Source organism: Chiloscyllium punctatum, chromosome 40 (assembly GCF_047496795.1).
Source record: "Chiloscyllium punctatum isolate Juve2018m chromosome 40, sChiPun1.3, whole genome shotgun sequence".
Classification (NCBI taxonomy): Eukaryota; Metazoa; Chordata; class Chondrichthyes; order Orectolobiformes; family Hemiscylliidae; genus Chiloscyllium; species Chiloscyllium punctatum.
This window is the reverse complement of record NC_092778.1, coordinates 33,062,024-33,077,358: the sequence shown is the minus strand read 5'-3', so window position 1 is coordinate 33,077,358 and position 15,335 is coordinate 33,062,024. Positions and strand designations below refer to the sequence as shown.

At 47.9% G+C, this 15,335-nt stretch overlaps 1 non-coding gene across 1 annotated transcript; it reads right to left on the bottom strand.

Annotated features, from left to right (window-relative positions):
- Positions 1 to 579: 579 nt before the first annotated feature.
- LOC140464816 (5.8S ribosomal RNA) lies at positions 580 to 733 on the bottom strand. Its single transcript, XR_011954990.1, has one exon. It is a non-coding gene; the product is annotated as a 5.8S ribosomal RNA (ribosomal RNA).
- Between the last annotated feature and the right edge of the window lie 14,602 nt (positions 734 to 15,335).

Genomic DNA, 15,335 nt, shown 5'->3' with positions numbered 1-15,335 from the left:
GGCCGAGGACGAACCACAGGATGGGCGGCTGCAGCAGCGGGCAGCCTGCAGCTCCCAGACGCGGTCCGTGCCTCTCAATACTCTCAATCGATCAACCATCGAGTCGGGTCAGCGTGTCAAACCGGCGAGCTCCACGGTGAGGCCGGCGGCACACCAGCACTGGACCTCCGCGGCTCCCTTCACTCTTTCCACTGCCAGCCAACCAAGAGACGGTCCCAATGCGGACGTGCAGAGCTTAGGCAGTCCCCCCACTGGAGGCTCAAAACTTCGAGGCAGCTCCGTGTCCCAAAGACCAGGAGGGCGGTGCACATCGCCGTGTGAACCACCGACAGCCATTCTGGGACCGATGACAGCCGTGCTGGCCCCACTGCCACCACACAGACGGACGCCAGGCTGTGCTCCCCGGCGGGGGGATGGCGTCGAGCCTGACGAACGGAATGTGCAGGGTGGGGGGAAAGGCCAAGCGCTCCGACGCCGGAGGGCTCTGGAGTCTGAACTTAGGGGGACAAAAAGGACGGGTCCTCTGCGACACCCCAGCCGTGCTCTCGCCAGCCAAGACGAGTGCGATTGATTGCCAAACGACCCTCAGACAGGCGTGGCCCCAGGAAGAACCCGGGGCCGCAAATTGCGTTCAAAGTGTCGATGATCAATGTGTCCTGCAATTCCCATTAATTCTCGCAGCTAGCTGCGTTCTTCATCGACGCACAAGCCGAGTGATCCACCGTCAAGAGTTGTCTGAATTTGTTTTCGGTCTCTCCCTCGCCAGAGGAAAGCGACCCGGACCGCACCTTTAGCAGCACCCACCTGCCCGCCAGCGTGCGGGCGGAGCAGGGAGGTGTGAAGCTGTGGGGAGCACCAGCATGGTGCGGCCCGCGGAAACATACGTCTATTGGGAAAAAAAACAGGGCGCCAAGAGGTAATGCATGTCGGCACGCACCGCAGCGACGGAGGCAGGATCTCCGCCACCATGTCGCCCGCCAAGTGTCATGAGGCGTGCAGCAGCTTTGCCCTAGGAAAAGCAGAGGCGGAAACGGGACCAGCAATCGGTTCGGCAGCGTCACTGACGCGTGCACGTGGCGGAGTGTCGGCGAGCGGACTTCTGCGAGGAGTCGGGAGCGGCACTTGCCCAAGCTGACGCCCGCCCGGCGCAGCCCCTACCGAGGTGGGCTGGGGGTTGCGGCAATGGCACGTCAAACTCGTTCCCACCCTCACAACGCAGCTTGCCTGCAAGCCACCGACCACCAATCGACGCCAGGCGCCCCGACACAGAGAGCGATCGCTCGTTAACCCTGCTGGCAGTTCACTGGGGATCACTACTGCACGGAGCTCGAGAACTGACGGGCGGCAACTCAGGAGTCTTTAAACCGCCACCCCCAGCCCACAAACGCACAGAGGCCCTGACGGGAATGTGCGAGTGACGAGCTGAAGGGACTAGGTACCGCGTGGGGTTGAAGGGAGCGTGACTAGATAGCAATGATGTAAACCCAGCCGATTTGCAAAAGACCGGCGCCTGCATCACCGGCTTCGTTTCCCGTGGCTGGAGAGTACACCGAAACCCTCCGTCTGACGCGAGCTCCCGATGACGCGGTGCCGCCAAGCAGCAGGACCGGACCTGGTATGGCTCCCTTCATCGATCACAGACCAGTCGGCACTGCTGACGAGATGGTGGAACAGGCTTCGGCCCTTGTGACGAAGGGCAATGCGAACCCACCCACGTGCATTCGGGATTGACTCGGCAAACAGAGATTTGCAATCGGAAAGTGTCCTCCTGCCCGCGCAGGTAGACGCCCAACAGACGGGGGGGGGGGGGGGGGGGGGGGGTTGGGTTTGGCGGTGACCACGGCTGCAGGGCCTGCTACCCTGATGAGCTCACCTGCTGGCCCCGAAACCATTCGCCAGCCAAGGCGAGTGCGATTGATTGCCAAACGACCCTCCGACAGGACCACACATACACCCCCCACCTTAGCAGCAGCCACCTGCCCACCGGCCTGCGCACGTGATAGCAGGGTGGCGTGAAGCTGTGGGGAGCACCAGCCTGGTGCGGTCCGCGGAAACATACATGTATTGGGATAAGAAAAATATGGCGCCCAAGAGGCAATGCATGTCGGCACGCACCGCAGCGACGGAGGCAGGATCTCCGCCACCATGTTGCCCGCCAAGTGTCACGAGGCGTGCAGCAGCTTTGCCCTAGGAAAAGCAGAGGTGGAAACAGGACCAGCAATCGGTTCGGCAGCGTCACTGACGCGTGCACGTGGCGGAGTGTCGGCGAGCGGACTTCTGCGAGGAGTCGGGAGCGGCACTTGCCCGAGCTGACGCCCGCCCGGACCGGCTACTACCGAGGTGGACTGGGAGTCGCGGCAATGGCTCATCATACTCGTTCCCACCCTCACAACGCAGCTTGCCTGCAAGCCACCGACCACCAATTGATTCCAGGCGCCCCGACCGAGAGTACGATCGCTCGTTAACCCTGCTGGCAGTTCGCTGGGGATCACTACTGCACGGAGCTCGAGAACCGACGGGCGGCAACTCAGGAGTCTTTAAACTGCCACCAACAGCCTGCAAACGCACAGAGGCCCTGACGGGAATGTGCGAGTGACGAGCTGAAGGGAATAGGTACCGCGTGGGGTTGAAGGGAGCATGACTAGATAACAATGATGTAAACCCAGCCGATTTGGGAACTGCATCACCGGCTTCGTTTCCCGTGGCTGGAGAGTACACCGAAACCCTCCGTCTGACGCGAGCTCCCGAAGATCCGGTGCCGCCAAGCAGCAGGACCGGACCTGGTATGGCTCCCTTCGTCGATCACAGACTGGTCGGCACTGCTGACAAGATGGTGGAACAGGCTTCGGCCCTTGTGACGAAGGGCAGTGCGAACCCGCCCGCCCGCGTGCATTTGGGGTGGACTCGGCAAATGGAGATTTGCAATCGGAAAGTGTCCTCCTGCCCGCGCAGATAGGCGCCCAACAGTCGGGGGGTGGGTTTGGCGGTGACCACGGCTGCAGGGCCTGCTACCCTGATGAGCTCTCCTTCTGGCCCCGAAACCACCCCCGTGAGATGAGGTGAACCGGAAACGGGCGTACCCCCAGCCGATAATGATCCTTCCGCAGGTTCACCTAAGGAAACCTTGTTACGACTTTTACTTCCTCTAGATAGTCAAGTTTGATCGTCTTCTCGGCGCTCCACCAGGGCCTTGTCCAACACCGGCGGGGCCGATCCGAGGACCTCACTAAACCATCCAATCGGTAGTAGCGACGGGTGGTGTGTACAAAGGGCAGGGACTTAATCAACGCGAGCTTATGACCCACACTTACAGGGAATTCCTCATTCATGGGAAATAATTGCAATTCCCAATCCCCATCACGAATGGGGTTCAACGGGTTACCCACCCAGACCCATTCCCCTACATTTACCCCTCTTACCTAACACTATGGGCAATTTAGCATGGCCAATTCACCTAACCTACACATTTTTGGAATGTGGGAGGAAACCGGAGCACACAGCTGAGTATTAGGTACTACAGAAGTGATTACCATTGGAGGCAGTCTGTTCTATAATTGGGTTGAATGTCCTTAAACGAAACTATTGAACATTTTAATACATCATTGTTCCTTTTTAAAAGGTAAAAACAATAAATGGCAAAGTTTAATAAAAACTCAAACTATAGTATTGTCACTCCTATTGGGTCAGCATGGTGGCTCAGTGATTAGCACTGCTCCCTCACAGCACCAGAGTCCCAGGTTTGATTCCAGCCTTGGGCAACTGTCTGTGTGAAGTTTGCACTTTCTCCCCATGTCTGCGTGGGTTTCGTCTGGGTGCTCTGGTTTCCTTCCACAGTCCAAAGACGTGCTAAATTGCCCATAGTGTTAGGTGCATTAGTCACAGGGAACTAGGTCTGGGTGGGTGACACTCCAGAGGGTCGGTGTGGACTTGTTGGGCCGAAGGGCCTGTTTCCACACTGTAAGTAATCTACTATTGAACATGCACTCCAGTGCCCGCTAGTTACAAAATGTCTCAAACCTATTCGCATCTTTCCTCTCTGGGAAGATTCAGGAAGATGGCAGTCCCAATTACTTTGGGTTTTGTGAGAATATTCAGTGTTTCTTGTGGAAGTCTATCCCTGGAGTGTGGCAAACAGTCAACGGCTAGGTGGCAGCACAACACTAGTTTGCAAAACACTGCAATTTTGCTGAATTTACACACTAGTGGGCTGTGTTCATATCAAGGTACAGATGCACATGGCATTAATTAATCACACCTCATAGAACTGTTGGAATAGAACCTGTGTACTGATTGCGTCAAGTTTTTCAAAGGGTTTTTTACAGCAAGGCGGAGCATGTCCTTTTGCTGTATCTTACCAAACCCACCTCAGTTAGCTACCCTGCCTTACCATGCGCCATTCCCCTACAACTTGCCACTTAACAGATATTTGCAGAAAGTCCAACATCCCTGCATCCATGTTATCTTTAAGAGGCATTTTGCATCCAGAGGAGCACTGGCAATCTGATACTGCCCAGCTTGGTTCAGATGATTTGCAGAAGGTGTTAGAGAAGGGGATTTTTGATTTTCCGAAAAGGACTTGGAGGTCTTCATTGAGGGGTCACTGCAAAGGTAAGATCTGGCAAAGCATTCCCTCTAACTTGCACAGCACAGTTCCTCTGGAACCCGAAGTCAATGCTGTGATTGGTAAGCAGACATGGATGGGAGAAAGTGAGGACTGCAGATGCTGGAGTACCAGAGTTGAAAAATGTGGTGCTGGAAAAACACAGCAGGCCAGGCAGCTTCCGAGGAGCAGGAGACTCCTGAAGAAGGGCTTATGCCCGAAACATCGATTCTTCAAGCAGACATGGATGGCCATGCGCTGACCCTTGTAGTGGTTGCACAGGCAGCTTAGGGGGAACGTTGACCACATCTGCACTCCCGCATCCCACCCATTGGTCCTCACGACTGAAGGCATGGTGACATGGGGACGGGAAACTCCAAATGCCCCTTCCCTCAAGGAGGCAGGACATTATCAATAGGCACCCAGTGTGAGGAGGAACCATGCAAAAGCCTTCCCAGAATTCTTCTTTCAGGACACCCCATTGAACTCAGCCTCCCATCCTGAGCCCCACTGCACTTCAAATAAAGGTGCACTCTGAGGTGCACAAGGCACTCTCAGCATGTCTGGGCCATCTGGACACAAATGTCCCCAGCATTGTGCTACCAAATCTTCAAGGCCAACAGCCTCCACTGGAGGGAGCAGTCACCCCAGCTGTGAAACCCAGAACTGCACTGAGACATAGTGGGAGAGAAAGAACAAAGACCTTGGTGCATGAGTGACACTTGAATGTAAATAAGTTATCTGATTTGTAAACATATGTTCACTTTTTTTCATCAGCTATTTGTGCAAGTGCTTGTCCGGATGCAACCACTATTTTGAAGGTGCAGAAACAAGACAGTATTAGATTAGATTACTTACAGTGTGGAAACAGGCCCTTCGGCCCAACAAGTCCACACCGCCCCGCCGAAGCGCAACCCACCCATACCCCTACATCTACCCCTTACCTAACACTACGGGCAATTTAGTATGGCCAATTCACCTGACCTGCACATCTTTGGAGTGTGGGAGGAAACCGGAGCACCCGGAGGAAACCCACGCAGACACGGGGAGAATGTGCAAACTCCACACAGAGAGTCGCCTGAGGCGGGAATTGAACCCGGATCTCTGGCGCTGTGAGGCAGCAGTGCTAACCACTGTGCCACCGTGCTACACAATGTTCATTGGGCCGAGGTGTGAAGTGAGAAGCTCCCATACCATGTGCAGGCAATCCATAAGTTGCAGGTGATTGCTACTTTGGCAACTGGGTCAATCTTTCCAGGAAGCAAAACACTAATAGTCCACCACTGCCATTAGTGGGGTTGATTTTTATTATGTTGGATGATATGATCAAGAATACTTGAGACAAGAATTTGGACTGCACATATTAGTTTTACGCTTAAGGTTTAGACATCATGTAGTACCCCCAGTTGTGTTTCAGCTTTGCTGTATGGGTATTTATTTAATGCTGGTATGGCAAAAATGCAGGAACTTCGTATTTGGTAAAACTGCTTCTTTGAGGAGCACAATGGGCAGAATGGCTTCTGTGTCATAAGATTTCTGTGATTCTGCAAATGGCATTGAATTCCAAGGAATGTTGCCACATTTCAGCCCAAGCCTAGATATTGTCCAGGTCTTTTTGCACATAGATACAGAACACTTCAGTATCCAAGGAGTCACTATTGGTGCTGAACATTGAGTAATTATCAATGAAACTCCTTACTACTGACTTTATTATGGAGGGATGATATTGATGAAGCATGAAGATGAATGGGTCAAGAACAATAACCAGTGGAATCACAGCAATGATTTCTGCCATTGGAACCACAACTGCAACCATCTTCCTTTGTGTTAGGTATGTCTCCAATTAGGGGAAAATATTACCCTGATTTCCACTGATTCTAGGGCTCTTTGATGTACTGGGACAGCTTGCCTAGTTCAGAAGCACATGTCTTCAATGCTGTTGTCAGAATGTGATCAGGCCACTTAGCCTTTGCAGTATTCAGTGCTTTCAGCCATTTCTTGATATCATATGGAGTAAATCAAATTGGTCGAGAACTTCAGAATGAGGCTGAGGGTGAAGGGGATTTTAGTAGCCTCTTTCAAGAGGCCAAGGCATGGGTGAAATTTGGAGATGACCTTGGAAAAGGTGCCACTATTTCGTTCCAGCCTACACAACTAAAGCTGTCAGGCATTGTACATAGCATAGGACATCAACCCAATCCAACCTCCCCATCCCCTGCCAGCCATTGGTTATTGTGCTAAAATGCCAATGGCAGCAGGATATTGCTCCTAAAGTGGCTATTAATTGACCATATAATGGTTTCAATAGGCCAAGTGTGGGCAGGCTGCCTGACATCACCTCTGCAAAATTTCAGACACATCGGGGTGGGCAGGTATGTGGCAGGAAAGCCCACCGTCTTCAAATGTGTTAGCAGAGGAGCATGAAATCCAGCTCAGAACCAAATAGAATTATAGAATTGTTATGGTGCCAAAGGAGGCCATTTGACCCATTGTATCTCACCATCTCTCTAAGATTTTTAACTTAATGCTGATCTCCCATTTTTCCAAATAATCTTGAATGTTATTTTTGTTTAACTAATCATCTAATATCCTCGTAAATGCCTCAACTGAGCTTGCCATCATCACACTTCCAGGCAATGCATCCCATACCTTAAACACTTACTTTGTAAGAAGTTTTTTTCTCACCTGTCATTGCCTTTTGCAAAATACTTTAAAACTGTGCCCTTTGGTTCTCAAATCTCTTGTAAGTATGTACAGTTTCTCTCTATCAACTCTGTCAATATTCCTCATAATCTTAAAAACTTCTATCAGATCTCCTCTTAGTCTTCTCCTCTCCAACCTATTCTCATAGATACACATATACACCAGATCTCTCTGCTCCTGCACACCCTTTGGAATATTACCTTTCATTCACGTCTTCACAAATGCATTACACATCTCCACATCGAACTTCATTAGCCACCCATTTGCCCACTCAAATCAACTTGTCCCATAAGACCATAAGACACAGGAGCCATTCAGGCCATTCAGCCCATCAAGTCTGTTCCGCCATTCAATCATGGCTGATAAGTTTCTCAACCTCATTCTCCTGCTTTCTCCCCATAAATCTTGATCCCCATGATGATCAAGAACCTATCTCTCTCTGTCTTAAAAGTATACTCAATGACCTGGTCTCCACAGCCTTCTGTGGCAGTGAATTCCACAGATTCACCACTTTTTGGCTGAAGACTTTTCTCCTTATCTCCATTCTAAAAGGTTTTTCCTTTACTCTAAGGCTGTGCCCTCAGGTCCTAGTCTCTGCTACCAGTGGAAATATCTTCAACATCTAATCTGTCCAGGCCATTCAGTATTTTGTAAGTTTCAATTAGATACCCCCTCATCCTTTTAAACTCCATTGTGTATAGACCCAGAGTCCCCAAATGTTCCTCATATATTAAACTGTTCAATCTTGGGTCCATTCTCGTGAATCTCCTCATACATGCTCCAGGGCCAGTACATTCTCCCTGAGATATGGGACGCAAAACTGCACATAATACTCCAAATGTGGTCTGATCAGAGCCTTATAGAGTCTCAGAAGTACATTCCTGCTTTTATATTCAAGTCCTCTTGAAATAAATGCCATCATTACATTTACCTTCCTAACAACTGACTCACCTGCAAGTTTACCTTGAATGAACCCTGGACTAGAAATCCCATGTCTACCACATGGGCAAGAAGTCTCATGAGGTAGTAGTGGGATTCAGAGTACAGGATTTACTTGCTTTCCTTCCCTATTGTAGCTCCACCTCCTTATTTAAATTTTGCAACTGAAAGCATGTTGCAGCTTGATGGACAAGCTGCCACCATTCTGTATGATTAGCAACAAACTCTCCCCATTAATGCCAATACTGCAACACGTCAAGCAGAGTTTATGGCTTTGAAGCAATTGTTTTACTCTCCAACACTTGACCCCACCCAGGAACACTGACGATCTCGAAATAGAGAAAATGGGTCTTATATAGTATTTAGTGTTCAGCCATCTGGACAGAGTGTCCAGTCCAGTGTAGCTGATTTTATAGGAGTTTTGCCTGAATACTTGTGGAGTCGAGAGTGTGGTGCTAGAAAAGGACAGCAGGTCAGGCAGCATCTGAGGAGCAGAAGAATCAACGTTTCGGGCATAAGCCCTTCATCAGGATCTGCAGTCCTCACTTTCGACTGAATGCTTGTGGAACTAGCTTCAAAAATGACACTAACTTGTGTTTAAAGGTCCCCCACTGAATGTGAAGAATGCAATAGGGGAATTAAAGATTATAAAACCATAAGAAATAGGAACAGGTGTAGGTCATTTGGCCCGTCAAGCCTGCTCCACCTTCAACAGAATCATGGCTGATTCAATATTCCTCATGTCCACTTTCAATCCTTTTCTCCATAACCCCTGATTTTCCTACTAATCAAGAAGATATCTATCTAACCTAAAAGTATACAGGACACTGCCCATAAATCTCTCTGGGGCAAGGAGTTCCAAAGATTCACAATCCTCTGAGAGAATAAATTCCTCCTCATCTCAGCCTTAAATTGCCACCCTTTATTCTGAGACTATGCCCTCTTGTCCCAAATTCTCCCATGAGGGGAAACATTTCTAACCATTTACCCAATTCAGCCCCTTAAGAATCCTAAACACAAACAAAAATTGCTGAAAAGATTCAGCAGGTATGGAGAGAAAGCAGAGTTTATGATTCTGCCCCAGTGACCCTTCTTCAGAATCAGTTTTCTTGTATGTGTCTGGCAACAAGGACCATGTTAGAGAATCCTCTATAAATACTCACGTATAAAAAAATAGGAGCAGAATTTGGCCATTCAGCCCATTAAGTCTGCCCCACGATTCAATCACGGCTGATACATTTCTCAACCCCATTCTCCTGCCTTCTCACCATAGCCTTTAATCACCTTTTTTTAAAAATCAAGAACATATCTATCTCTTTCTTAAAAACACTCAAAGACTCGGTCTGCACAGCCCTCTACAGCAATGAATTCCACAGAGTCCATACCCTCTGACTGAAGAAATTCCTCTTCCTCTCAATTCCAAAGTATTGTCCTTTCACTCTGAAGACGTGTGTTCAGGTCTACTACTGGAAAACATCTTCTCCATGTCCACTTAATCCAGCCCTCTCAGTATTCTGGAAGTTTCAATTAGATACCCCCTCATCCTTCTAAACTCCATTAAGTACAAACCCTGAGTCCTCAACCACTTCTCTTATGACAAGTCAATTATCCCTGAGATCATTCATGTGAACCTCCTCTTGACACCCTCCTAGCCCAGCACATCCTTCCTCAGGTATGGGCCCAAAACTGCTCGCAATCCAAATGTGGTCTGACCAGAGCCTTTTACAGCTTCAGCAGTACATTCCTGCTCTTGTATTCTAGTCCTCTTGAATGTAATGTCAACATTGCATTTGCCTTCCTAACTGCCAAATGAATCTGCATGTTGACCTTAAGAGAATCCTGAACTAGGACTCCTAAGCCTCTTTGTGCTTCAGATTTCTGAAGCCTTTTCCCATTTAGAAAGTAGTCCATGCATGTATTCTTCCTACCAAAGTGCATAACCTCACACTTTCCCACATTGTATCTGGCTGCTGCTTCTTTGCCCACTCTCTTAGCCAGGCCAAGTCCTTCTGCAGCCTCCCAGCTTCCTCATCACTACCTGTCCCTCCAGTTATCTTTTGTCACCCACAAACAGAACAACAATGTCCTCAGTTCCTTCATCCCAATCATTCATGTATAACATGAATAGTTGTGGTCCTGACACTGACCCCTGCAGAACTCCATCCTGTAAAACACCCTTTTGTCCCCACATTATGTCTTTTGCCTGTCAGCAAATCATCTATCTATGTCAGTACCTTGTCTATAACACTATGGGCTCTTGTCTTATTTTAGATTAGATTCCCTACAGTGTGGAAACAGGCCCTTCGGCCCAACAAGTCCACACCGACCCTCCGAAGAGTAACCCACCCAGACCCATTTCCTTCTGGCCAACGTACCGAACACGATAGGCAATTTAGCATGGCCAATTCACCTTACCTGCACATCTTTGGACAGTGGGAGGAAACCGGAGCACCCAAGAGAAACCCATGCAGACACAGGGAGAATGTGCAAACTCCACACAGTCAGTCGCCCGAGGTGGGAATTGAACGCAGGTCCCTGGTGCTGTGAGGCAGCAGTTCTAACCACTGAGCCACCGTGCCACCCTTAATAGCCTCCTGTGTGGTCTCTTGTCAAAGTCCTCACATCCACTGGCTCTCCTTTACCTAACTTGCTTGTTACCTCATCAAGGATTCTAATAGATTTGTCAGGCACGACCTAACCGTGCACTTCCAAGTACTCCACAATTTCATCCTTAAAAATGGATTTTAAAATCTTATCAATGACCAAGTTTAGGCTAACTAGCCTTTAACTTTGCATCATCAGCCTCCATCCCTTCTAAAACAAAAGTGTTCAATTAGCTATTTTCCAGTCCTCTGAGACCCTCCCTGACTCTAATGATTCCTGAAAGATCACCACCAATGCCTTCACAGCTATCTCCTTTAGAACTCTACGGTGAAGTCCATTTGGTCATGTGATTTACCCACCTTCAGATCTTACAGCTTCCCCAGCATCTTCTCCTTAGTGATGGCCATTACATTCGCCTCTGCTTCCTGACTCTCTCTTGACTTTCCAGTATGTTGTGGCACCCTCCATTGTAAAACTGATGCAAACTACCTATTCAAATCCTCTGCTATTCTTTTGTTTCCCCATTACTCATTTTCCAGCCTCATTTTCCATTGGTTAAATGTACATTGTTGCCTCTCTCTTACCTTTAATATATCTTTAAAAAAACACTTGCAATCTTCTTTTATATTATTGCTAGTTTATCCTTATATTTCATATTCTCCATCCTTTTTTTTAGTTTTCCTCTGATGACTTTTAAAGGATTCCCAATCCTCTGGCTTCCCAATAATCTTCACCATATTGTATGTTTTTCCTTTTGCTTTTATGCTGTCCCTGACTTCCCTTGTCAGTCACAGTTGCCTTCTTCTTTGGGATGAGTTTCTGCTGTGCCTCCTGAGTTACCCCCAGAAATTCCTGCCACTGCTTCTCCACCGTCTTCCCTGCTAGGCTCCCCTTCCAGTCAAACTCTGGCCAACTCTTCTCTCATGTCTGTGTAGTTACCTTTACTCAATTGTAATACTGTTACATCTGATTCCAGCTTCTCCTTTTCAAACTGCAGGGTGAATTCTATCACATTTTGGTCACTGCCACCAGTAATTCCTTCATCTTAAGTTGCCTAATCAAGACTGCCTCATTACATGTCACCAAATCTCGAATTTCCTGTTCCAAAAAAACGATCTTGTAGATTCCATATATTCCTTTTCTTGGCAACACTGCTAACCTAATTTTCCCAGTCCACCTTCATATTGAAACTCCCCCATGATTATTGCAATAGTGCCTTTTTTTATTTCCTGATTTATTTCCTGTTCCACACCCTGACTGCTGCTAGGAGCCTACGCATTACTCCAGTCAGGGCCTTTTTCCCTTTGCAGTTCTTCAACTCTATCAGATTCTACACCTTCTGACCTTATATCACTTCTTGCTTACAATTTCAATTTTTTGTTATCAACAAGCCAATCTTCTGAGAGGATTCCCCCGCAATACGAAATTAATAATTCAAGAATATGCTTGTCAGGACTTTCCCTACTGAAGACAAGCAGGAAATACCTCAATAGTTTCCACAACATGAAATATCTCCCACCCTCAAGGCAGTTACTATTGTCACGTGATTGAAGTGTTGGGCGGGGAGGAATGAGTTATTTCCCCTCCAAAATCTATAGGACGAGAGCATAGACTTTTGATGTGAAAAGCTGTCCATCAATTTTGTTAATACCTCAGTTGGAATGCCACTGATTCTATCACAGGAAAGTGGCGCTAGCCTGAACAGCATTAACTGCCATTGTGGATTCATGGTTGAGAAGGTGCTGGAACTGTTATTTTCAATATTGGCAGATGGAATTGTCATCCTGTAATGGAGAATTAACAAATTTAACATTTACTGTGAAATCTGAAAGAGAATGCTTTTCTAAATTTAATGCTGTGCTGAGTGCTGAGTTTTGCAGCCAGGAGACAGCTTGTCTTTGAACTTTGTAAACATTCAACTTGACCTTGCAACAGTGGAATTCAGCAAAAGCTGAGGAAAGCATAAGAACAGATATGTCCACAACCACAGGATGAGAAAATACAACTTAAGTTTTCCCAGTCTTTGCCCTTGAAAGCATGATAAGAATGGTATAAGAAGAGTATCTGAATTATGCTCAAGTGCCCTTTACATGAGGCATCTTAACGTTGGGTCAGTTCTGCAGAATCTGAATAAAGCTCTTTTCTTTGCTCTTGCTAACAGTTGAGTCAAGTCGATTTAATTTCCATGACACATCCTTTGGAAGAAAGACAACATCCTGGGAGCAAAAGTGATTTTGTCCATTTGACTTTGTCTATAGATGGCGGTGGTATCTTCGAAAATTTATTGGAAAGACCATGTCATTTTATTTGCTCCAGTTTTGATTTTAGATTAAAATGGAAATTCGGACTGTTCCAAAGCCAAAGGACTATGACACTTCTGAAAACAAGTTACTTGTATGTGAAATTCCTTGTGTCTGATGTTTACACTGCTGCTTTGTTGAAGGAGTGGGGTAAGCTGATTGTATACAATACATTTGTTCAAAGGAACTGAGGGCGTTGTTGCTAAGTTTGCAGATGACAGAAAGGTAAGTGGAGGGACAGGTAGTGATAAGGAAGGGGGGAGGCTGCAGAAGGGCTTAGACAGGCTAGCACAGTGGGCAAAGAAGAGATAGATGGAATGCAGTATAAGAAAGTATGAGGTTATGCACTTTGGTCAGAAGAATAGAAGAGTAGACTATTTTCTAAATGAGGAAAAGCTTTGGAAATCTGAAGCACAAAGAGACTTAGGAGTCTTAGTTCAGGATTCTCTTAAGGTTAACAATTGGTTCAGTTGGATGTTAGGAAGGTAATTGCATTGTTAGCATTCATCTTGAGAGGACTAGAGTACAAAAGCAGAGATGTATTGCTAAGGTTGTAAAAAGCCCTGGTCACACCATTTGAAATGTGTGAGCAGTTTTGGGTCCTATATCTAAAGAAGGATGATCTGGCCTTGGAGGGAGTCCAGAGGATGTGAAGGGTTGACGGGCTTGTTATATGAGGAATGGTTTAAATTTTTCTGGGTCTGTACTTGATGGATTTTAGAAGGATGATGGAGGATCTAATTTTAAACTTACAGAATTACTGAGAGGCCTAGATAGAGTGGACATGGAAAAGATGTTTTCACTAGTAGAAGAGCCTAGGACTGAGGGCACAGCCTGAGAATGAAGGGATAACCCTTTAGAACTGAGATGTGGAGGAATTTCTTCAGTCTGAGGGTGGTGAATCTGTGGAAGTCTTTGCTACAGAAGGTTGTGGAGGCCAAGTTAGTAAGTGTCTTTAGGACAGAGATAGATCCTTGAGAAGGGATCAAGAGTTACAAGGAGAGGCAAGAGAATGAGATTGAGACACATATCACCCACAATTAAATGGCACAGCAGACCCAATGGACTGAATGGCATAATTCTGCTCCAACATCTTATGGTCATATAGCACAGGGGGATTTGTGCAGAATGAAATTTACCAGCAAAAAGTATCTAGTTTGTTTGTACAATTGTGACCAGTCATGGATGTTAATGATCGTCAACCTTTGACTGGCAGCTGAACAGCTTGTAGGTGTGAATGATACAGTGAGAAGCCTTCAGACTGCTGAAAGTGCAGATACTATGTTTCTCTTTCTGCTGCAAAACTACCTGAAGCCTGAAGAATGCCAATTTTTCTTATACACAGTGCTATAACCTATTGTCTTCAATCAGTCACTAAAAGACTTTGCAGTTAGACTCGCGAGGAGATGCATCCCAGACCTGAGGCCATTGCAGGGAGGTGAGACCCTTGTGAACTGGAGGCAAGCCCTCGGGCTTTGAAGCCCAGCATGGTCTAGAGACTTGGCACAATGCAGTCTAGAGGCTAGGCCCAATGCAGTTTGGAGACTTGGCCCAATGCAGTCTGGAGACTTGGCTCAATGCAGCCTGGAGGCTAGGCCCAGTACAGCCTGGAGGCTAGGTCCAGTACAGCTTGGAGGCTAGACCCAATGCAGTCTGGAGGCTAGGTACAGTGCAGCTTGGAGGCTAGGCCCAATGCAGTCTGGAGGCTAGGCCCAATACAGTCTGGAGACATGGCCCAATGCAGTCTGGAGGCTAGGCCCAATGCAGTCTAGAGACTTGGTCCAATGCAGTCTGGAAGCTAAGTCCAGCGTAGCCTGGAGACTAGGCCCAATGCAGTCTGGAGACTTGGCCCAATGCAGCCTGGAGGCTTGGCCCAGTGCAGCCTGGAGGCTAGGCCCAATGCAGTCTGGAGGCTAGGCCCAGTGAAGCCTGGAGGCTAGGCCCAATGCAGTCTGGAGGCTAGGTCCAGTGCAGCCTGGAGGCTAGGCCCAGTGCAGCTTGGAGGCTAGGCCCAATGCAGCCTGGAGGCTAGGCCAAGTGCAGCCTGGAGGCTAGGCCCAATGCAGTCTGGAGGCTAGGCCCAGTGCAGCCTGGAGGCTAGGCCCAATGCAGCCTGGAGGCTAGGCCCAGTGCAGCCTGGAGGCTAGGCCCAATGCAGTCTGAAGGCTAGATGTTGGCACAGACCGGGG